The sequence below is a fragment of the Myxocyprinus asiaticus genome, chromosome 4 (genome assembly GCF_019703515.2).
Source record: "Myxocyprinus asiaticus isolate MX2 ecotype Aquarium Trade chromosome 4, UBuf_Myxa_2, whole genome shotgun sequence".
NCBI classification, from domain to species: domain Eukaryota; kingdom Metazoa; phylum Chordata; class Actinopteri; order Cypriniformes; family Catostomidae; genus Myxocyprinus; species Myxocyprinus asiaticus.
This window is the reverse complement of record NC_059347.1, coordinates 22,715,008-22,737,898: the sequence shown is the minus strand read 5'-3', so window position 1 is coordinate 22,737,898 and position 22,891 is coordinate 22,715,008. Positions and strand designations below refer to the sequence as shown.

At 41.5% G+C, this 22,891-nt stretch overlaps 1 protein-coding gene and 1 long non-coding RNA gene across 13 annotated transcripts in view; one reads left to right on the top strand and one right to left on the bottom strand.

Annotated features, from left to right (window-relative positions):
* The window catches only part of LOC127432302 (uncharacterized), a 46,459-nt gene extending 26,044 nt beyond the window's left edge, over positions 1-20,415 (top strand). Inside the window, exons 3-5 of one of the 4 annotated variants that reach the window (XR_007895735.1) lie at positions 8,288-8,459; positions 11,111-11,414; positions 19,784-20,415. This is a non-coding gene — a long non-coding RNA (uncharacterized LOC127432302). Of the gene's footprint in view, positions 1-8,287; positions 8,460-9,416; positions 11,415-19,783 lie in introns of all 4 variants that reach the window. The other 3 variants (XR_007895733.1, XR_007895732.1, XR_007895734.1) reach the window with 3 other exon arrangements.
* Positions 1-22,891, bottom strand: part of LOC127432191 (multiple C2 and transmembrane domain-containing protein 1-like) — a 491,532-nt gene that overhangs the window by 437,345 nt on the left and 31,296 nt on the right. The gene's annotated exons all lie outside the window — the stretch shown is intronic.

Here is a 22,891-nt window from a genome sequence, read left to right as displayed (position 1 = left end):
TTGCCATGTAACGGGAGCCAGTTGGTACGTGATAGCTGTGCAGTGCATGTAAACCTCACTCCCCTGGCCTCAAGAGGCGCACTGGCGACTGATGCTAAAGGCTGTAGCCTTTAGCCTCCTCATTAGCGTGCCTGCCTCCCATGCTGGCTAACGCCAGTTCGAATCTCGCTTGGAGCAGGACAAGCAGGACCGGTTATACCCAAAAATGAAAATTCTGTCATAATTTACTCACCCTCATGTTGTTCCAAATCTGTATGACTTTCTTTTTTATGCAGAACGCAAAAGATGTTTGGACGCATATCATAGACAGTCTGCAGTTGATAGCAAGTTGAAACACTTTAAAGTAAAAAAAACAGACCCAAAAGTATCATAAAAGCAGTCTATACGAAATCTCCTGAAGGCATACAATAGGTTTTGGTGAGAAACAACCCATTTGTTAAGCACTAAAAATAATGCAAGTTCTCTCATTATCATGTGTGAAACTGTAAAGTGAGACACTATCCACTGACATTGTATTAAAAAGACAATTTCAAAATTACATAAGTCGGGGGGCCTGGGTAGCTCAGCGAGTATTGACGCTGACTACCACCCCTGGAGTCGCGAGTTTGAATCCAGGGCATGCTGAGTGACTCCAGCCAGGTCTCCTAAGCAACCAAATTGGCCTGGTTGCTAGGGAGGGTAGAGTCACATGGGGAAATCTCCTCGTGGTCACTATAATGTGGTTTGCTTTCGGTGGGGCGCGTGGTGAGTTGTGCGTGGTTGTGCTCAACAAGCCATGTTATAAGCTGCGTGGATTGATGGTCTCAGACGCGGAGGCAACTGAGATTCGTCCTCTGCCACCTGGTTTGAGGCGTGTCACTACGCCACCACGAGGACTTAGAGCACATTGGGAATTGGGCATTCCAAATTGGGGAGAAAAAAATTAAATAAGTCAGCTGTACATTAAAAAAAACAAAAAAAAAAAAACAGCATGTTACACAATAACAAGGCATTAAAAGCATGATGGTGAGAAAGAAAACTACACATGAATAAGGTCGCTGTGACCAAAGCCGAGCAGCAGGAAAAAATCAAGTGAGGCAATCTGTCCCACAGGCTAACACAGCTCTACTGAAAGACACACGGCTGTATCTGACACACATACTGTGCACATGAATACACACAAAGAGAGAGTGTTTGTGTAGTAAAAGGGATTTTGAAAGAAAGAGGTATGAGGTGTGAGAAAGAGGGGAGAGAAAGATAGATCAAGGAAATGTGTGAGTACATCTGTGATTGGTGAGCATGAAAGAGAGAAAAAGAGAAAGAGAGGCTGTCAATATGTCAAGACTAAATGTCCAACTCAAGACCAGAGCAAAAGTGTAAAGGAGTCAGATTGAAAATAAGGTATAGAAATAGTGACCTGGCATACTGTGGGAAAAAACACAAATAGCAATGTTTCAGAGGTAACACAGGAATTGAGAAAAGAGAGGAGGAATACATCGCAGGAAGAGGAATACAGCACAGCATTTAGACAGACTTAGGGACAGCAAGGGATGTTGCAGAGTGACAGGTGAAACTGTACAGCCAAGACAGGTGACAGAGAGAGAGTGACAGGAGAGATGAGAAGAGATAGACAGACAGAGTAGGAGAGAAAGAGAGAGCAGGCATGTGACTGGCAACATGGCACTGTTGCAAGGATGTAACCAAATGGGGATGGGGGGGGGTCAAATATAGAAATGTAAGAATTTGTCATAAAAAAAAACAAAAACAGACTGATCAAATATTAAACTAAATATTGGAAGGTGAAACTTGTCCCTCTAGATGTTGTTTTTATATAAAAAAAAAATATATAAATTGCCATTTATACAAATGGCTCAACAATGTTTTCAGAATTTTCAGATGTGTGCAAATGTTATACAAGGGTGTCATGTGCTGCTGACATTGCACAAAAAGGACCTGGGACTGCACTGGACACTATTATGTAAGACATAAAGTGTAACCACATCTAAACACTGTTGAGTAGCACAACTAGTTTAGCTAATGCTTTAGATCTGTGCAGACTGATCTCACAGTGAAACAAGATTTCTTTAGCTAAAATTGGTCTGCGCTTACCGAAATTGGAAACTTTGACCCCAGTGTCCAAAGTGGTAGAGTGGCCGTATGTGCACGTGCAAGCTCAATTTTTCAGGTGGAATGTCCACAGAGGGGAGCCAAAAGTGAGTTGTGAACTGTGTTCTTTTCAGCTGTACAGGCTATAATACAGTGAAGAGGAATGCATATTTTATTAACTGTACCCCTCTACCCAAACCCCAAACCTAAATCTTACCATCAGTAGAGTAAAAATGTAATGTTAGAGGGAAAAATACACCCTCCAAATTGCGCTCGTCCTGGGTAAAACTAAAAACTAATACCTGGGTTTCGCTGCTGACATAACACGCATCTGTTCCCACCACAAGGGAAGGTAAACACGCTGGAGCCGATGCAAAAATGTCTCACAGGAGATGCTGCTTGTCATTGATTTGACATAATATGGTCGATCCTAGGGTACTGGAACTCTTGGAAATAACATGCTGACTTTCTATGTGATCATGTTGGTTTGCATGAGGAAAATTGCTCTGTGTTTCATGGAATTTCAATGTCTTTATCTTAATATAATAACCTGTAATGGCCAAATATATTTGATATTGTGTGAATGTAAAAACAAAAGCATGTTCACAAAGCATATTTAAATGAACCACATGCCAGACTTCTGAGAAGGTCTTAGTCTTGTTTGCATTCAGTACAACACAAAATTCTTGTAAACCATGCAGAGACCCTTGAAACAAAGAAAGTATTGGCGAAGTATATTTAAGGCAAGTCAGCACACTTTGCAGGCATATATACATAATGCCTCCAAGTACCTATTTTTTAATCATGCAAGCACAGCTTTTCTACTTGTAAGGAGCAAGACAAAAATCACCAAAATGGTTGGGCAGGTTATGATCAAAGAACACATTTCAAATTAGCAGTAAAATCTGACAACAAAAGTATCATAAATATAATAAAAAGATCCGAAAAAATGTATCATACAGTAAATGCATTAGTTCAAATCACACAAATAAATTGCCGTGGGCCAACCTTTCCTACCCTCACAGCAATCAACAGCCTCACACTAATCATAGAGTGGACTCTCATCTGATTGGCTGCAGCATGCTGTGAGAGACCAACTTTTTCACTGCATGGCCGCCGTTTCGCATTGCGCTGCCATGTTGCCACACAAAATATCCTGAAGAAGCCATTGCAAAACTTCAGTACATTCTTTACATCAGCAAATGTTATTATCGCACTTGTGTGAAATTGCTTTTATACAACAGTTCTATAAACAAGAACTTAATCTTGAGAAACTGACATTTCAGAGTCGATATGGCCAGCTATTTTGTTTATGTTTGCTCCGCAAATGAAAATAACTTGGTTACAGAGTTGTGAACCATAGAATTGAAATTCTATGAAGCGAAGACAGATAAGTGGAGCAAAACAAACAGTAAAACGTTCCAGCGCTCTTACTGTTTATTAAATATCAGCACTATTGGAGCACCGCTTGTCCAATCAAATTAGTGTACTAGACCTAACTGTTGTATATGTTTATGTACATTTGCATTCTCTCTCTCACACATGCTTTCATAAATTGCAGATATGGGGGATCCAGCAGGATTCCCTTCGGTCTCCCTCACCACACATCATCCTTCTTTTCTTCTCGTCTCCCTCCAGCATTCCTTTTGTGCTGTCCACAGTGTCCCTCTCAAGTTCCCAGCACATGCTTTAAGAAAGCAAACCCCAAACCACAAATAAACACACTCTCTTGTACAATATATTCAAACCCTTCCACAACCAGCAGAAACCTTAAACAAAAACCCTCAAAAGAAGTATGATGAGATCAAAGATCAGCCCTAAAATAAACACATTCCCTTATGCAAATAACAAATTTGTTTTAGAAGAAACCTTTTTTTTATACCCTCAAAAGGAATAGCATAACATGAAACACCTGCCCACAAATAAACAATCAATGGTGCAAACAACACATTCAAACATTTTCACAACCACATTTTTTCAAAGCAGAAACCCTAAGAAATTTAAAATACCCTCAATAAGGTATAACGAGATCAAACACCTGCCCACAAATAAACAAAATCCCTTGTGCAAACAACATTAAAATATTTTCACAACCACGTTTATTTTTAAATACCCTCAAAATTAAGTAGGATAACATCAAACACCAGACCACAAATAATCACAGTGTTCCTACCCGGGTTCTTAACTAGCTTTACCAGCAAAATTCCCCTGGTCACAGAGCTTCATTAGAAAGACTTGACGGTGAATAACAAAGCTAGCAGCACCAAAACAGCATAAACCATCTTGGTAATTCATACTGGTCTAAGCTAGTCTTTTTAATAGGACACCACAAATAATTAAACAGAAACACTAAAATTGTTCACATACTCTAAAAATTTACAGAATCAAATATTCTGCTGCTAAAGCAATAAAGCATCTACCTCAGCCTGACTTTTCCATTCTCTCACACAGCTGAACACACAAGCTCCACCGTAACATAGAAGATTAAAGTCCCCATTAACACACATGTGACACAGAGCAGTCCATCTGCAGTACATTCATTACCAGCAAAGCTGAGGCATAAAAGCTACAGAGAAGGATGCAGAAGAGGATACGTACAGACAGGCTTTGTCCCACGGTTGAGAGTGAGAGTGCTAACAGCCAGGTACAGAGATGAAGTCTCCATGCACACGCTCTATCTTACACACACTCCCCTCACACTACTGCCGCTGCTGCTGCCACTGCTGAGTCTGCCACTGGTTTACAGTCCTATATGTGTGGAAGCCTGTCTCACTCACACATACACTCACATATGCATACAATGCACGTAGCCACCAGCTGTCAAGCAAGACAAGGAGGTTTTCAGCTGAAGTTCTAAAATATCTCTCAATGGCAGACTGCAGAGGTTTTCACAAGACACAGACACACGTGACAGCAACACACACACATACACCCACATGAAGACGAGTATGCTGCTTTTGATACAGTGGGAACCAAAAGTCTGAGACCACATGGAAAATCTGGGTATCTAAACCTGGAAAGCCTAAATCAGAAATGTAGTACTTTTAAAAAGTTAAAACAAAGAGATGTAACATCAGTGAAACATATTAAAATATCTAAGATTCTGCACTAATTCCAGGTCACTAATGGTTTAAGCAAATATGGGACATTGATCATGTTAACTCCTCTGTAAGGGTCAGATTTCCTTGCTTCTAGTGAAGCACACAAGTTAATTTATGAAACATTCTCATCATGCTGGGATAACATGGTCATCAGGTTTTGCACAAACTTGTGGAGTCAACGCCAGCTCAAGAGCATGCTGACATTAAAGCAAGGTGGGACATCCCAAATATTAAGAAAGTCATACAAATTTTCACTCAAATTGTCATGCTAATAATACTACTTGTAATAAGACAAATTGTATTAAATATGCAAAATAGAGGCATTTTTACTAGTGGTCTCAGACGTTTGGACCCCCCAATGCATATCGTTGCCGTCTGATGAAAAACACGTATCTCCATTTTTGGCTATTTTGACTTTTTACCATAGATGGAATGCGCTGAATGACCTCTTCCTACTGTTTAAATTGTGCATTGAAATGACCCATGAAAAGATGTTTAATCAGGCTATATGTTTAACAAGTATCTCCATTGGCCTTGATTTCCATCAAAGCCACGTATGTCTCGCCCTTATATTTTGAAGAACCTCAACTAATACCTCAGCTGTCCGGCTGTCACTTGAATCTAGAGTCGGTCTGCTCATCTATAACACCACCACCAAAGTAAAGTTTCTCCTCTTGTTCTCATCCTTGAAAGGAGTTCCAAAGCATAGATTTGTGTATATAACACTATTGTTTTTTAGTTTGAAGTGTAGTGAAGAGATTGTCTACATCGCGCTGGCTCTGTGATTTCCCTGACAACCAAAGCCATTCATGCACGCACAATGTAAGGTGGTTTTAAAAAGTAGACTATACCAGCCATATACGGTTGCCAGATTTCCATCTTTATGAAACCATGAGTGAAAGCTAATTCAGGCAATTTATACTTTGAACCTGGAAAACGCATCTCGAAACCAAACTGTCACTGAAAAACCAGACTAGAAACCCTAGTCATAAAACTGATTTTGATCTAAAATAGTAAGTGAAAGCTCAGATTATATCCAAAAATTAATTATTAACAATTGATAACTTACCAACTGAGTTCTGGGAACACGAACAGTCATACTCGAGTCTGTAAATGAACATGCACCATTGGAACCCAAGAAAACTGTGTATGTCCACGTTCGCTAACAAAAAGTCCAATTAAAATATTGAACAGTTCACTAACAGATGTGTAATGATAGAATTCTATTTATGGTGCTAAAGGTGACTAATGTTATTTTAGATTCATTTTGTAAGGCTTTTTATGAGAAAAAGAGTTTTTCCATGCTGTTGAAAACAGGAATTTTTTGGAAATACGTGCCTTTCATCAAACAGCGAAGATATACAAAGCTAAAAACATTCTAAATACACACAGTCATAGACAGACAATCACAGTTTAAAGTGCAGTTTCTCTGTGCTCTGGGGATGAAGTTTCATGAGCTACTGTAGCCATTCAAGGGTCAGAGAGCCACTCTGCAGGATCTCTGAGGACAACTGCCACTGTTTTACCACTCCTGTCCTCTTTCAGCCCTCATCACTCTGCCTTTTTTCATGACCACCTCTTTGTACATTCTGTTTCTCCTTGCAATCTTTGAACCCCCTAGGTTATACTGTACATGTACAGTATGTGTCATATGGGTTTGAAAAAACATGAGCTTTAGTGAATGATGACAGAATATAAATTTTTGGTTTCTAATCAATGCACCGTCCAGATGTATCAGGCAGCTTATCACTGTCTGCACTCCCAGTTGTAGTCACAGCATCTCATTTGCATAGCCAAACTCTGCTGTTTCTCATCGCTAATGGTCGCTATTGCTCTTGTCTCCGGAAATCACGAACACTCATTGAAAACGAATGGCTTCCATATGATTTGTTGCTGCAAGCCACTGTATGTGTGAACACCCCTTTAGAAAGATTTTTCTCTTCACTCCTCTCTCTTTCTCTCCTTCTCCTTTCTCTTTTAACTCCTCTCACTTCCACTCTTTTACACTCTGCTCCTGTTCACTCCCTCGCCCTTACTGAAATGCTAAAAAGAAAGACCCCATATGCGCTATTTGTGGAAATAAAGCTTTGTGCAGGTGCATAATGGCACTGAGAATTGCCAAATCTGAGCCAAAATGGTTCTTTGAAATGGAGCTGAGAGAGAAACAATTCAGACTGAACAAGTCAGAATGTAATGGCTTTTCTCTGCACAAATGTGATAGTGGCAGTTTGCACCTTTTTAGTAACAAAACAGATGGTGTTCCTTTATTTCTGTAGATTATTATGTAATTAACCAAAGAAAAATGCAGCCTTCAGAAAAGCTTAGTTTAGTTTAGATTAAGCACCAGCCAGGATATTTCATAACAGTCAGGATATTACTTAATTGAAGACAGTGGCTTGATGATTTTATGTTATCCCCCAAGGTTCTGTCCTAAGGCAACACTGTTTATGTTGCACATGCTTTCTTATACTTTTGAAACATAATCACAGACATGGAATTAGTTTCTACTGCTCCACAAATGACACAAAATTATGCATATCTGCATAGTTGAATGACATTAAAAACAACTGAAAATAGTTCATAATGCAGTATCTTATTTAGAATGGCGATGGAGAAAGATGCTTTTTAGAATGAGATGGTTTTATCATAGCATCTACCAGCAGGGATTAACAGGGCCATGCAATCCCAGACTGATCTCACAGTGAAATTGGAAACAGTAGGTTGAGTTTTCTTTAGCTAAAATCAGTCTGTGCTTACAGAAATTCAAAATACTGTCCTCACTGGCCAAAGCAGTAAGTGTTGTTGGGTGTACAGGCACGTGTGGGCCCATTTTCCTGGTGTAATGTTGTAACTTATCCAGATTCATGTCAATGTGTTTACATTCAATTACAGGATTCCCCAACCATGCAACTTTTATGCTGTAAATTTACATAACTACAGCTATTTGGAAGCTTTATCAATAGTTGTAATCCCACTACCTGCAGTACACTCATTCCAGTCTCAGTAAACTAATGCCACTGTAATTACACATGGGCTGTGAGTATGTGTGGGCTCTGTAAGAGAACATTAATCACAATTAATCTCTCTGATCTTCTGCCCAGGTGTTCTTGAGGAAATGGATTCTTGTAGAAATGCCTCCACAGAGAGAGAGTGTGGGTCTCCCACTTAATGAAAATGGTTCAAGCCTGATGCATGAAAAAACCCACACCTTTGACTCTCACTGGCTGCTGAGGATAAGATGAAAGAAAAATTAAGCAACTGTGCTATATGAAGGTGGGTTGGTAAATAGCATTGAGCATACTCAGTTGCAGATCTCCATCCATCCATCCATCCATCCATCCATCCCCACTCTTTTCTCTCTAGCTGTTTCTCCAGCTGTCTGTCTGTTCACCAAACCCTTAATATTGTATAAAATGTGTACAGTGATGCTATATAAAGTAATAACTTCAAGGCTTTTAACAACTTTTTTAAACTTTACACAAACTGACATTGTCTCTGTATGAGAACAACTAAGGATTCTCTCTCACTCCAGGCTGCCACTTCAGAACAACAGCCCATTTCCACTGAAGTGCTCTTATATAAATTAATCAAATTTTTATCATGTCCAATAGAAGTGTCCTCACCAATACTCCCAACAACTGTACTGTTCCCCTGCACAATGAGGAGCAGATGGTTATAGGGTCAGAAAGAAAGGTATGCAATCTATGTCTCAGATTCTACTGAAGGACAACCCCTGTGTGGGGCTGTAGTTGTGCTGTCTTGCTAAAAAAGGTGGGGATGTAATTTTCCCCTTTTGAGTTGACACACATGGTGAATAATGAAAGAGCTCTGAAATTCTGGTTGTGTTTGGCCCCTCAAAAGAGGCTTTCAGCTGTGAGAGCCACACCCCCAGAGTGAGAGCCAGCCATGTGGATGTCAACCATTCTGAGAGACATACCGGGTGAGAAAGAGAAAACTAGACTAAGAACATGTAAAGAGAGAGCGAGAGACAGAGAGAGAGAGAGAGAGACAGAGAGAGAGGGAGAGAATATAATAGACAGACACCAGTTTGGCCAGACTGGGAGACAAGCTAGAACAGCTTAAACCAGTAAAGACCAGCAAATCTGCTTAGGCTGGTTTAAGATGGGGGGTTTTTCTGCAGGGATGTGTTTATTTAAGTTAAAAATGTGTGTATATGTCAAAGACATGGTAGTGCACACATACTCTGACATGGTGCTTATGTGCGGGCAGACCAGGTATGAATCCAGCTCAGATGGAAGGTGTCCAAGCTGCTATTGTAAATGAGATCTACAGCTGAAGAATACAGATGAAGAACATCCTGCAGACAAAATCCACCTCTGTACCACAGAGAGTGAAAGAGGGAGAAAGGAGCACAGAGGAAATTGGCTGCTTTTAGATGTTTTTGGAGGAAATGCACCTTGACCATGTCAGCCTGTCCAGTATAATGTTACTAACTTATTGCCAAAACCCCTGATGTCTAAATCCCATTGGGAGGTAGTTTAATTTTGTATGCAAACATGTCCTAGTTCATATCATGTATCTCATTTAGCCAATGAGTCCTTTCATTTTCTCAGACAAACCAGTCAATAATTCAAATAAATACACTCACAAATGTGAACAGGGACAGACAGCATATCCCATTGTTAGACATTACCACTGGAATTTCCTTTGAACAGTACTGTAGCAAAGTCATATGAAATTGCTCTGATTTGGGAACAGGAAATAGATCCACTCCACAAGACAAAAATTACACTAAAATAACTGTCTCCTGAGACGGATCATTTCCTGATGCCACTCTTTGATCTTCCCTTGATCCTTGATGCCATCCTCCTCTGTCCTTAATTAAATCTCTTGATGAAAGCAGTTTTCTTTCCTATGTTTCATTTAAACAGGAGGTATCGGAGGGACACATCTAAGGGCTCTGCCCCTTGTTTTAATAAAAAAAAAGGCTTTAGTTTCTGTCATTGCCTTTAACCATGATTTGCCACTTGCTAGTTGGTTGCAAGTGGTATTAGGTGGAGGGACATTCTTATTCTAAAGAGCATCTAATTGGACAAAAATCTGTGTACTTCTACAATTATCAATATTTTTGGTCTGTTTCCCTGTAAGACTGTACATTTTAATGGAGTTTAATTTACAAAGTTCGGGAGGAGCAAGTTAATTTAATCTGACCAATCACACTGCCAGAGCAAGCGTATTTAAACAGGTAATTACCTCTACGTGGCATCGAGCATTCCGGCATTTGGCCCCACCCATTTGCCCATGAACAGACCCGAGCGAGAGACTCGGATCATTGGATACTACTTCACTAAATGGGCATTTGCCCTCATCAGAACAGCTCTTTCGACTAAATAATCTTGTTATTCAACAGAAGCTGCCACAGCAGCTCTTTTGTTTTTGCTGCTTTTGACCACTACCACTTTAAGTGCTATGTTTACTCTGTCTTTCTTTTTAATTTCCATTTGCCAAAGCAGATCATAGCGTGAAGCTGCTTCCACAAATTGGCTGCTTCAGCGCTGTATATATGTCAAACACCTCCCAATGACGGTTTACACGTTCTCTGATCTAAACTTTCCACCTGGAGCATTCCATCGCGTGAGCCTGCCTCTGCGAATGAGCGTGGCTCCATCTTCATGCCCTTTGAGCTCCATTACAGCCCAGCAGCATCCACTCTGACCATGCCACAGCTCACTACAGCTATATACAGCTTCTGGCCGAACAGACACAAGCTGAATTCGGCTCCACAAGAGGCGGGTCGCGCACCGTGTCACAACTTGTTCATGAATCATTCGGCAAACATGTCTCACCTCCACACAACATTCGAGCTCGCCTTGCCGCGCAGCCCTGATAACCATGAAGCAAGCACTTCTACAATCTTCTATTCATCTCTAGACCATAACATGACTTTCTCTCCTCCCGCCCAGGACAAACTATCCATGGGCCACTGGAATGGATTCCCGCATGAGGCTGCCTCCGCTGGAGAACCCTGCTCCAGACCCATTACCCTCTTCACTTTATCCCCCTCCTTTATAATATTGTAATCTACCCCACTCTGGAACCGTTCACTGTGTGAGGCTGCCTCCGCAAGCGAACACGGTCCCGAATCCTTTTTCATTCTCGCCTCACCATTCAGTTCCGATAACCACAAAGCAAGCATACAAACTTCTACTCATCTCTAAACTATAGCATGACTTTCTCTCCACCCGCCCAGGACAAACGTTCACGCAGGTAAAATCGATCATTATTTTAATGTTACAGTCAAGTCTTCACTACTTCAGCGGCCTGGGTAGCTCAGTGAGTATTGACGCTAACTACCACCCCTGGAGTCACGAGTTCGAATCCAGGGTGTGCTGAGTGACTCCAGCCAGGTCTCCTAAGCAAACAAATTGGCCCCGTTGCTAAGGAGGGTAGAGTCACATGGGGTAACCTCCTCGTGGTCGTGATTAGGGATTCTCGCTCTCAATTGGGTGCATGGTAAGTTGCGCATGGATCGCAGAGAGTAGCATGAGCCTCCACATGCTGTGAGTCTTCGCGGTGTCATGCAGAGCGAGCCATGTGATAAGATGCGCGGATTGACTGTCTCAGAAGTGGAGGCAACTGAGACTTGTCCTCCGCCACCCGGACTGAGGTGAGTAAACGCGCCACCATAAGGACCTACTAAGTAGTGGGAATTGGGCATTCCAAATTGGGAGAAAAAAGGGGATAAAAAAAGTCTTCATTGGATTACAAACTCTCAACAAGCTCGAACATAGAACCTAATTGTGGCATGACTTTAAAAGTGTTCAACAAACTCCGATAATCTTGCACACCACCCAAGTTTAAAGTAACAGGTTGAAATCGACGCCAGATGATTCGGCTACACATTTTGCTTCATACTCAAAACATTTCAGTTTCCTGTAGAATTTATTCCAGTTTACTCTATAAATAAGTAGTCTCTATTTACCACACTACCACAAACGGCGCCGTATAATACCTACTAAATCCATTCTCAGGCACAAACTCCTGTGATTTCGTTCATCCTCTTCAAAACGAGACGAGTCACCCCGTGCCAGTCATACTGAGCTAATGGAATTACTCGCATCATGTTGGAAAACAATCTACATGCTCAAAACCATACGCTTAAGTTAAATAAATATCAGACTATGGTATTCATCTTGGTACCTAGTCTCAGGTGCCTTCTTATTTCATGACAAACCACAACTTTAAATGACTTTGTACGTATGCACATGCAAGCACGCATCCTGACATTGCTTCACACATGTTCCAGACATTTATTCCAGCAAACAATTACATTTTAGGCATCCACAGATGCTACTTTTACCATGTCTCCCTCAACAAGCATTTGTACAAGCTGTTTGCAGGTGTTTGGCAACACCTAATCATGGGGAAATTCGAAACTTCCTCCAAGAAATGCTTTTACAGGGGATCCCCTTTTACGATCCTGGCTCAACTATTTGCTTGTTACCCCAATCACCAGCGCCATTTAATGCTAGGCGTTTTTGCAAATGCTCGTTTTATACAGTACTGTTTACATTTTCCGTACAAGTAATTATTATCCTTAAATCCGTCCTTCAAGGAAGCAGCAAGTAGCATTAGCCCTGCTTCATGATTCCAACAATATACTCCCACTAACAGAGTGCAGGGCTAGGCCGTTATCTCAGCAGAATGCAGATGCCTGCCGCAACGTTTAGCTGCGGGCCAATGCGATCTATGTCCGACCACTTCAGGCCCCTTCAGTCACATTCACTAACGACTCTAATACCAACCCTCCGCAGCTTCAGCATTTTCCATGCTTTTTCTGAAGCAACCACGGCACATCTTTCAGGCTATGCATCCAAGCATCCATAGCTCTACAACCCATATCATGTCACTCATTTCAAACGAATCATTACCCATCTAATGATCGACAACACTGGGCCATTTCGAGTCTTCCCTAAACAGTTCTCCATAAGCCTGTTTCTGCATCTATCAATTAATTCGAACAGCCTACTATACGCCCCCACGTCGAATGCCATGTTCGTTGACTCAACCCATTCGTATCTCAGAGTGAGTTCTTGTTTACATGCAATGTAACTATTCACACGAAAGCACGGGCTCTCCCGTTCATATCTCAGTAAGAGCTCTCCCATTTGAATGCAGTGAGAGTCACCACGAGCAGGCCGTGGGCTCTCCCATTCGAATCATAGTACAGCTCTCCTATTCAAACACAGTACGGCTCTCCCGTTCAACGCAGTACGGCTCTCCCATTCAATGAAGTACAGCTCTCCCGTTCAGCGCAGTACGGCTCTCCCGTTCAAATGCAGTTCGGCTCTCTCGTTCAAACGCAGCACGGGCTCTCCTGCTTTGAATAGCAGCAAGAGCTCTCCGTCTGAATGCAGCAAGAGTCTCCACATGCAGGCAATGGGCTCTCCCGTTTGAATCGCAGAACATCTCTCCCATCCGAATCGCAGTACGACTCTCCCATTTAAACACAGTACGGCTCTCCCGTTCAAATGCAGTATGGCTCTCCTGTCCAAACACAGTACAGTTTGCAGCAGAGTAATCATTTACGCTAATCAGATCAAAAAAGAGTACATTCAATTTACATTTTCATCCTGCTGAATTCCGTCCAGCTCTTCCAAGTTAACTCCCCTCTCGATCCGCTCTTTGTCGACGACAAAAAATAAATAAATCAAGCGTTTCCCGACTTTGGTTCAAAACTGCTCAAATCCGGCATCTCAGAAAACTATACTCAAGTCATTCCTTCCACAAAGGGCTGCCCGTGTACCAAATACACTTACTCTTACTCTAGTCATCCGACGCATATCTTAGCTACATCCGTACCAACCATCTCCACATCAGAAAGGCACAACAAGGCCTCATCAGCTAATCACAAAACATTCATAATTGGGGTCTGGGGGATGCTTGCTTCATCCTCATCAGTTCACTAAGCCGGCCCCACCGTTTGGACACTGCGGGGGCCCCCCCCCAGCCAGTCCGGGAGCCCCCCATCTCAAATCTCCAGAAGGGCCCGCCTCAATGGCTCTCCCGTTCGTATCGCAGTGGGGGTTCTCCTGTTCGAATGCAGTGCGAGCTAACTCATGTTTATTTGTATCGTGGGCTCTCCCGTTTGAAGCGCAGTGAGGACTCCCCCGTTCGAATGCAGTGAGGGCACCCGTTTGATCGCAGGTTGGGCTCGCTCGCTCACTCGCTCGAGTGGCAGCAAGCCCCTCTCCTACGGGGTTTGCCTGCTCGCTGCACGGGCACATCCCGTCAAACCAGTTGTGTCTGGAGGGGGGCTTTGGTTGGGTCAGTGCAGCTTGGATTCATGACTCCACTCGGGGCGATCCTGCCTGACCACGGGGGCAGCCCCCACGTACGGGCAAAGCAGAATCCTCCAGCGCAATCACATCAAGGGCTCTCCCGTTCAAATCGCAGTGGGGGCTCTCCCATCCGAATGCAGTGTGAGCTAACGCACATTTATTGTATTGTGGGCTCTACCGTTCTAAGCTCCAGGAGGACTCCCCCGTTTGAATGCAGTGAGGGTCCCCATTCGATGGCTTTCCTGCACGGGATCATCCCGTCAAACCAACCGCATCTAGAGGGGTGCTTAAGGTCGGGTCTGGGTGGTTTGCATTCATGCCTCCGCCCGGGGTGACCCTGCCCAACCACAAGGGCAGCCCCTGTGTTTGGGCATAATGATCCCTCCAGCGCATAACAGCTCCAGCAAGAGCCCATTATCATGTGGCTGTAACCGCCACTATCTCCACAGTACTTCAGCCTATTTTCATTCTTCCTTTTCTACCTATCCTGCACCTCCCAATTTCCTATCCCCCGAGCGGACCCTAGCATAACATCCCGGAGTGTAGAACACAGGAAACATTGGAACAGTTCTCAAGGCTGATACGACTGCAATGGTTCCAGCAATCTCAGTTTTTGATGTGCAACAAAGCCCAGCTTGATAAAAAGGTAAAACGACAAGCAAATATAGAGTTTGTTCCTCTGTGTTATTACCTTTCAACTGTTTGAATATGCCCATTAGAATACATATAAACTAGAGATGTGCATGGATAGTTGACATTCGGTTAACCGCTGGACATGCCTCTATTCGAATACCAAAATCACTGTTCGGTTATTCTACACGTGCAATAGAGGTCTGCAACTCGACCCGTTGGGGTCAGTTTTTCAAGTTGAGCAAGTTAGGGGCTGTTCACACGTTTTCTTGCGTGTTCACACGTGTTTTTCTATGTAAATGCGCTGGACGGGTGTCTTTGACCATTGTGCCGCATCTCGCTGTTTTTTTTTCAGCATCTCACGCAGGACCACCAAATTTTTTTAAATTTTGTCAAGATAAAAATAACTTCACTTTTAAAAATACATCTCAAGACACCTACATTCTGTTTTATTCATTGTGCTGTGTATAGCTTTTTAGTGGAGGTGTCACAAAGATTCAATGTTCTGAAGTAGTGCAGGTTGCAATGAGGACTTCATGTGACTGTTACATTGTTACACATGATTCCAGATTGTTTTCACCCGGCAAAGTGTCCACACTTGATAATCGGTAATGCCCTTTTGCTCTGGTGTGCATTACGTACAGTAGTTTGACAAGTTTAATACTAAACCATTTAAAAAATCAAAGCATTGGGAAGAGGCTAATAAACTGCAGCAATGTAACTTCACGCACATGACAATACTAGGACAAAAACGATAATGTGACAAGACCGAGCAGAACACTTATCAGGACTGGCACTTAAATTATATATTTTCCATTGGTTAAGAAGAATAGACAGTGACAGTTTGAATATTTAATATCTATGTATTGTGCTATTTAGGCCCATAGCTCACTGTGGACTTTCTATTTTGAGTATTTTTGACAACTGTCCATTGCAATAAACATTCTTTATTACCGAGTCCCGACTTCTGACAAAAATGCACAATCCTTAATATGAACCATTTCAATGTATAAAGTAAAAGGAAAGTATTTATCATTAGGACAAGGAGGTCTATAATACCTGGAGAAAGCTATCCATTAGCATTCCCATTCATCTCAATCGCAGTTGCTGGGCTGGCGCAAGAACCCCCAGAAGTATGCAATTCGAAATATGTCATGTTTCCTCTTTGGAACTTAGTTCAGGGAAAGGTTTTTTGAGCCAATCACCTGAGCCATAAATGTCATGTGACTAATAGAGCGCAACTCATCCTGAAAGCTGGCCTAATAGCTGGCAAGTCTGTAGGGTTTACTGAAAAGTTTGCTGAAGCATTAAGGTCGTGGTGCCCAAATCCTTGTCCTTGTAGCACCTATTGTGCCACAAAGTCCAAAGGCACAGGCCATATAATTAGCTGGGAGCACGGCCAATGAAACTGAATAAATTGTGTGATGATTGTACAAGAGAGAGAGGAACTGACAGAAGGTCAGAGATAGGGCTGAACAAATGATCGAAATAAAATCAAAATTGCAAAATGATGTAGTGCAACTATCAAACAGCAAGGGCTGAGATTTAATTAAATAAATAAATAAGCCCCTATCAAAGAGTAGACAACAAAATTTACACAGTGAACAGATACAATGAAAAGATTATGTGAATGTATAGGCAGTAGAGCATGTTTGCCCATGACTTATTTTTCATCAAAATGAGAGACTTAATTGTTGTTGTTTTTTTGTTTGTTTTTTTTAAATCATGTTAATGCAATGTTAATCGTATCACAATTCAAATCGCAATATTTTTCTAAATAATTGCAATAAAACAAAATTTCCAAATCATTCAGCCCTAGTGAAGAGAGTCAAAAGAAAGAGTGTCAAACAATGGGTCTTAGTCAAACTCAAAGAAAAAAAGATACATATAATCACAGGATTCTGGAGGCAGGTGGTTTAATCCAAACTACTGCCATATAAAATAATGCAGATCTCCCTTAGAGGAAATGAGATGAACCTTGTTTCCACACGCAGCGTGAGGTTTTCTCTGTCCCTTCGGTTCAGTCTGACATTTTTTCAGAGATCAAGGTCACAAAACTGTCACCACCATAAGACAGAGGATAAACTTGCTGTTACAAAAACTACTGTACACACACAGAATAAGTAGAGTATGATAAGACTAAAATAATAATCCACTCTTCCACTTTTAAAAGACAAAATAAACTTTTAAACACATATTATACCCACTTAAAATGTACTGTCTTTCTCTTCCAAGATACAGACCAAGATACTGATGATTCATTCAATATGATGACTTTTTCCAATTAAATGCTCTTTATAATGAATGCCCCTAAACATAATAACATCTGCCGTTAACTAGCAATAGCAAGTAGCAAATCATGGGTTTTCCCGGGATGTGACTATAGGCTACAGTATGTAAAGGAAAATGTACATGGAGCCCGGGGATTATTATCAGATAAACCCAGATAGGGTGCTCAGAACCTCGACAAAAAGAATGGGACTTGTATCACCCTCAAGGGTTTTATTTTGAAGTGTATATTTGATGATTATTTCAATGTACATTACACCGCTAAATAATAAATAATGATTATGTGAGAAGAAATAGACCACAGAAACAACTGAATTCAACCTCCGGTTTGCATCAGTGTTCTGTTGGTTTATTTTGCAAAAATGACAGTCTGATTGTACATTATCTTGCTTATTACACAACTACTTGCCAATGCCAAATAAATACATAAATGGTCATGAAACATGAAATTATTTTATTAGCACAAACAGCCACATACACACTCAAACACAAAATATCCTATTCCTATATGACCAGAAATGTCGAACACATTCATATGCACACCCACACATACATCAGTGAGTGCTTGTCTGGAATTTCACAGTAGGCGAATGTTTGCCTGGAATATCATATCAAGTGGGAGTGAGCAGTTAATCTCCAAAACCTCTGCAGTAATGTAAAGCCAACCAAATATGCGAGACACTTAATTACAACAATGTAACTTCCCAAACCCCTAAAAAACAAACACACAAGATTTTTTTTCTACTCAACATTAAAAGTCTCTGACTACTGTCTCTATTTGCAGTTTTTGAAAATATGATGTTAAATATTCTTTAACCTGATATTTAGAATAAAAAAAATTAAAAAAACACACACACATACAAAACAGGTACCAGCCTTTATTTGATTTCAAATACACAGTAAAGAATGCAGAAATACTTCCTGTGGTCCACCTCCCACAGGCAGTTGATAATATCAGTGTACTCAGAGATAACGACGGTTTCATTCACTACGGATGGTGCAAAGAGGACTGACAAGCCTAACACACCATGTTCTCAGCAGAAAATATGGAGCCTCTAATATTTAAACTGCTGATCTGGTGGGACTTATAGACCTAAATTGATATGTCAGATATAAAACAGCAGCTCTTTTATCACCATAGTAAAGACCCCATTAAGTTGATTGACGAGTTCAGTATTTCATCCTGTGCTGACATATTACCTATTGAAACAGGAAGTCTGGGTGGGACATATTGATGGGCTCATTCTTAATTTTAGTAATAAAAAATAAGATGTAGTTATGTCACAGCCATAAAACATTGCTATGGTTATATATATTACAGCAGAAATAGTAAGAATGGTATGGAAGTTAGCCAATAATTTGTACTCACATTCTAGAGAACATTTGATTGGACAGAATCATCAATATTTTATATATAAGAGACTGTTAATTTCTAATGTGCATATGCTAAAAGTTTATTTTGTCAATGTATAGACATTAGGGCTGGACATAAAAAATGATAAAAAAAAAAATTGTATCTCAATATGTTTTAACCTTTTTTAAAACAAATTTTTTATCCCCTTTTCTCCCAATTTCGAATGCCCAATTCCCACTACTTAGTAGGTCCTCGTGGTGATGTGGTTACTCACCTAAATCCGGGTGGCGGAGGACAAGTCTCAGTTGCCTCCGCTTCTGAGACCGTCAGTCCATGCATCTTATCACGTGGCTCATTGTGCACAACACTGCGGAGACTCCACATTTGGAGGCTCATGCTACCCTCTGCGATCCATGCACAACTTACCATGCGCCCCATTGAGAGCGAGAACCATCATCAATCGCGACAACGAGGAGGTTACCCCATGTGACTCTACCCTCTATAGCAACCCGGGCCAATTTGGTTGCTTAGGAGACCTGGCTGGATTCACTCAGCACACCCTGGATTCTAACTCGTGACTCCAGGGGTGGTAGTCAGCGTCAATACTCGCTGAGCTACCCAGACCCCCATGTTTGAACCTTTTTACAATATTCAATAAAGGGTTAGTATAGTACATCTATTTATGCGCAATATTTGCTCTGAATTGGATTAAACGGGTTTGGTTGAACCACCATTTCAGCCATTGTTGCCAAGCACATTCAAAATGTTTCCTGTAAGATATAAAACAGATTAATAATCTAGTTGAAAAATAATCACTACAGGTTTTTCACACTGTTTGTTCACTAAATGAACAGTGAACACAAGAAGAATATTTAATATTTTTATGCACCACTATGCAAATGTGTGCTGCGTGTGTTCATCTTATGTTTTATGTTGTTTTAAGTTTATGTTTGACATTAAAAGTTATGTTTACTGTTCAGCCAGTTCTCACCTCCTCCTTGCCCATACTTTACCTGTTACAGTAGTGCCAAAACCCGGGAGGGAGGAGGGAAGCGCTGTCGCGGAGTCCTCGCTGCTGCCATCCGCCAGGGGAGCAGCTGCGGCTGTCTGCCTGGATACGGAGGGGTCACTGCTGACCGCCATGGGCCGGAGGACTCGCTGCCATCCGCCGGGTGAGGAGCGAGCTGGCGTATGCCAGAGGGAGGAGGAGCAGTTGAGGACCGGGCGACAGCGCGTCCGGGAGCTAGCGAGCAAGTTCTTCTCTCTCTCTCCTTTCTCTCTCTTTGTTTGTCTCCGCTCACATTTTCCCTCTCAGTGGACAACCAGCTAACAGAACAGACGGAAGGGCAGCGTCTCTCCCCCCAGAGATGGGGGGGATGTTAGTCAGACCGGTGGTGACACGGCCTGAATTAGGCGGGGGAGGAGTGTGATGAGGAGGAGGCCGGGCCGTGATGGAGCATGGCTGATGCTGAATCAGCTGATCAGTGGATCAGCGGGAGAGCGAGATAAGGGGCAAGCGGAGACACCAGTTCGGGAGAGAGAGAGACACCATGCTGTGTGTGTTCGTCTTATGTTTTATGTTGTTTTACAGTAAGTTTATGTTTGACATTAAAAGTTATGTTTACTGTTCAGCCAGTTCCCGCCTCCTCCTTGCCCATCCTTTAACTGTTATAGTTACAACAATATTAACCTTCATATATTTTTACTAAAACATTAGTGTATATATATATATATATATATACAGGTGAATCTCAATAAATTAGAATGTCGTGGAAAAGTTCATTTATTTCAGTAATTCAACTCAGATTGTGAAACTCGTGTATTAAATAAATTCAATGCACACAGACTGAAGTAGTTTAAGTCTTTGGTTCTTTTAATTGTGATGATTTTGGCTCACATTTAACAAAAACCCACCAATTCACTATCTCAAAAAATTAGAATACATCATAAGACCAATAAAAAAAACATTTTTAGTGAATTGTTGGCCTTCTGGAAAGTATGTTCATTTACTGTATATGTACTCAATACTTGGTAGGGGCTCCTTTTGCTTTAATTACTGCCTCAATTCGGCGTGGCATGGAGGTGATCAGTTTGTGGCACTGCTGAGGTGGTATGGAAGCCCAGGTTTCTTTGACAGTGGCCTTCAGCTCATCTGCATTTTTTGGTCTCTTGTTTCTCATTTTCCTCTTGACAATACCCCATAGATTCTCTATGGGGTTCAGGTCTGGTGAGTTTGCTGGCCAGTCAAGCACACCAACACCATGGTCATTTAACCAACTTTTGGTGCTTTTGGCAGTGTGGGCAGGTGCCAAATCCTGCTGGAAAATGAAATCAGCATCTTTAAAAAGCTGGTCAGCAGAAGGAAGCATGAAGTGCTCCAAAATTTCTTGGTGAACGGGTGCAGTGACTTTGGTTTTCAAAAAACACAATGGACCAACACCAGCAGATGACATTGCACCCCAAATCATCACAAACTGTGGAAACTTAACACTGGACTTCAAGCAACTTGGGCTATGAGCTTCTCCACCCTTCCTCCAGACTCTAGGACCTTGGTTTCCAAATGAAATACAAAACTTGCTCTCATCTGAAAAGAGGACTTTGGACCACTGGGCAACAGTCCAGTTCTTCTTCTCCTTAGCCCAGGTAAGACGCCTCTGACGTTGTCTGTGGTTCAGGAGTGGCTTAACAAGAGGAATACGACAACTGTAGCCAAATTCCTTGACATGTCTGTGTCTTGATGCCTTGACCCCAGCCTCAGTCCATTCCTTGTGAAGTTCACCCAAATTCTTGAATCGATTTTGCTTGACAATCATAAGGCTGCGGTTCTCTCGGTTGGTTGTGCATCTTTTTCTTCCACACTTTTTCCTTCCACTCAACTTTCTGTTAACATGCTTGGATACAGCACTCTGTGAACAGCCAGCTTCTTTGGCAATGAATGTTTGTGGCTTACCCTCCTTGTGAAGGGTGTCAATGATTGTCTTCTGGACAACTGTCAGATCAGCAGTCTTCCCCATGATTGTGTAGCCTAGTGAACCAAACTGAGAGACCATTTTGAAGGCTCAGGAAACCTTTGCAGGTGTTTTGAGTTGATTAGCTGATTGGCATGTCACCATATTCTAATTTTTTGAGATAGTGAATTGGTGGGTTTTTGTTAAATGTGAGCCAAAATCATCACAATTAAAAGAACCAAAGACTTAAACTACTTCAGTCTGTGTGCATTGAATTTATTTAATACACGAGTTTCACAATTTGAGTTGAATTACTGAAATAAATGAACTTTTCCACGACATTCTAATTTATTGAGATGCACCTGTATACTGTATATATGGCACTTAAAATGCCTCTGCCAAATGCTGACTTTCTTGAACATTTTTTGTGAGTAATGACACAAACCACCTGTTGAATCTGAACTGTTGAAATGGACAGTTTGATGTGATTCTTGGAAATTAATCAAACAACAATTGTAACATAATTTTTGCTACTTAAGTTTAAATCAGAGATGCAATTAAAACATCTCTATCTCAAATCAAGGAAGAATAGCGAAACTATTGTAATGACCAGGGCGCGATGGGAGAAAGGCGCCTCAGGTTGTTCCTCACAGGGTACTCAACCTTACAAAGGATTAGGGTGGGGTGGAATTAGGGCATCTTCTGCCTTTGTACAATGGGCAGATGACACACTCTTTAGGAAATGTAATGGCCAAAAAAGCACATTAAATTTATTACAATTTTCACAATTTTATATCGCCAGCAAAATCATCGCAAATATATTGTATACATTGCAATATTCAAATTAGCGCCCCAGCCTTTTTTAAGCGTATACCACCATATAGATTGCCTCAAAGCGAACACACATGGACTTGCTTCATTGTTTCTGCTGCATGAGTGTGCATGTGTTTGCGTGTGTGTAAGTGTGCTGCTTAATGGTGAAGAACAGGAGAGAGTCTCTCGCTAATTCAGCAGGGAAGCATCAGATACTGTATCATCCAGACAGCCAACAAAAACCATGCAGTGGTGCATGTGTTTAGTGAACTGTGAGTGAGCATTAAAATCACTGCGCCTGCACTCTCACTCTAGCATATACTAATTAAAGTGGCACAACAAATAACAAGTATCTGTCAACTGTGCGAC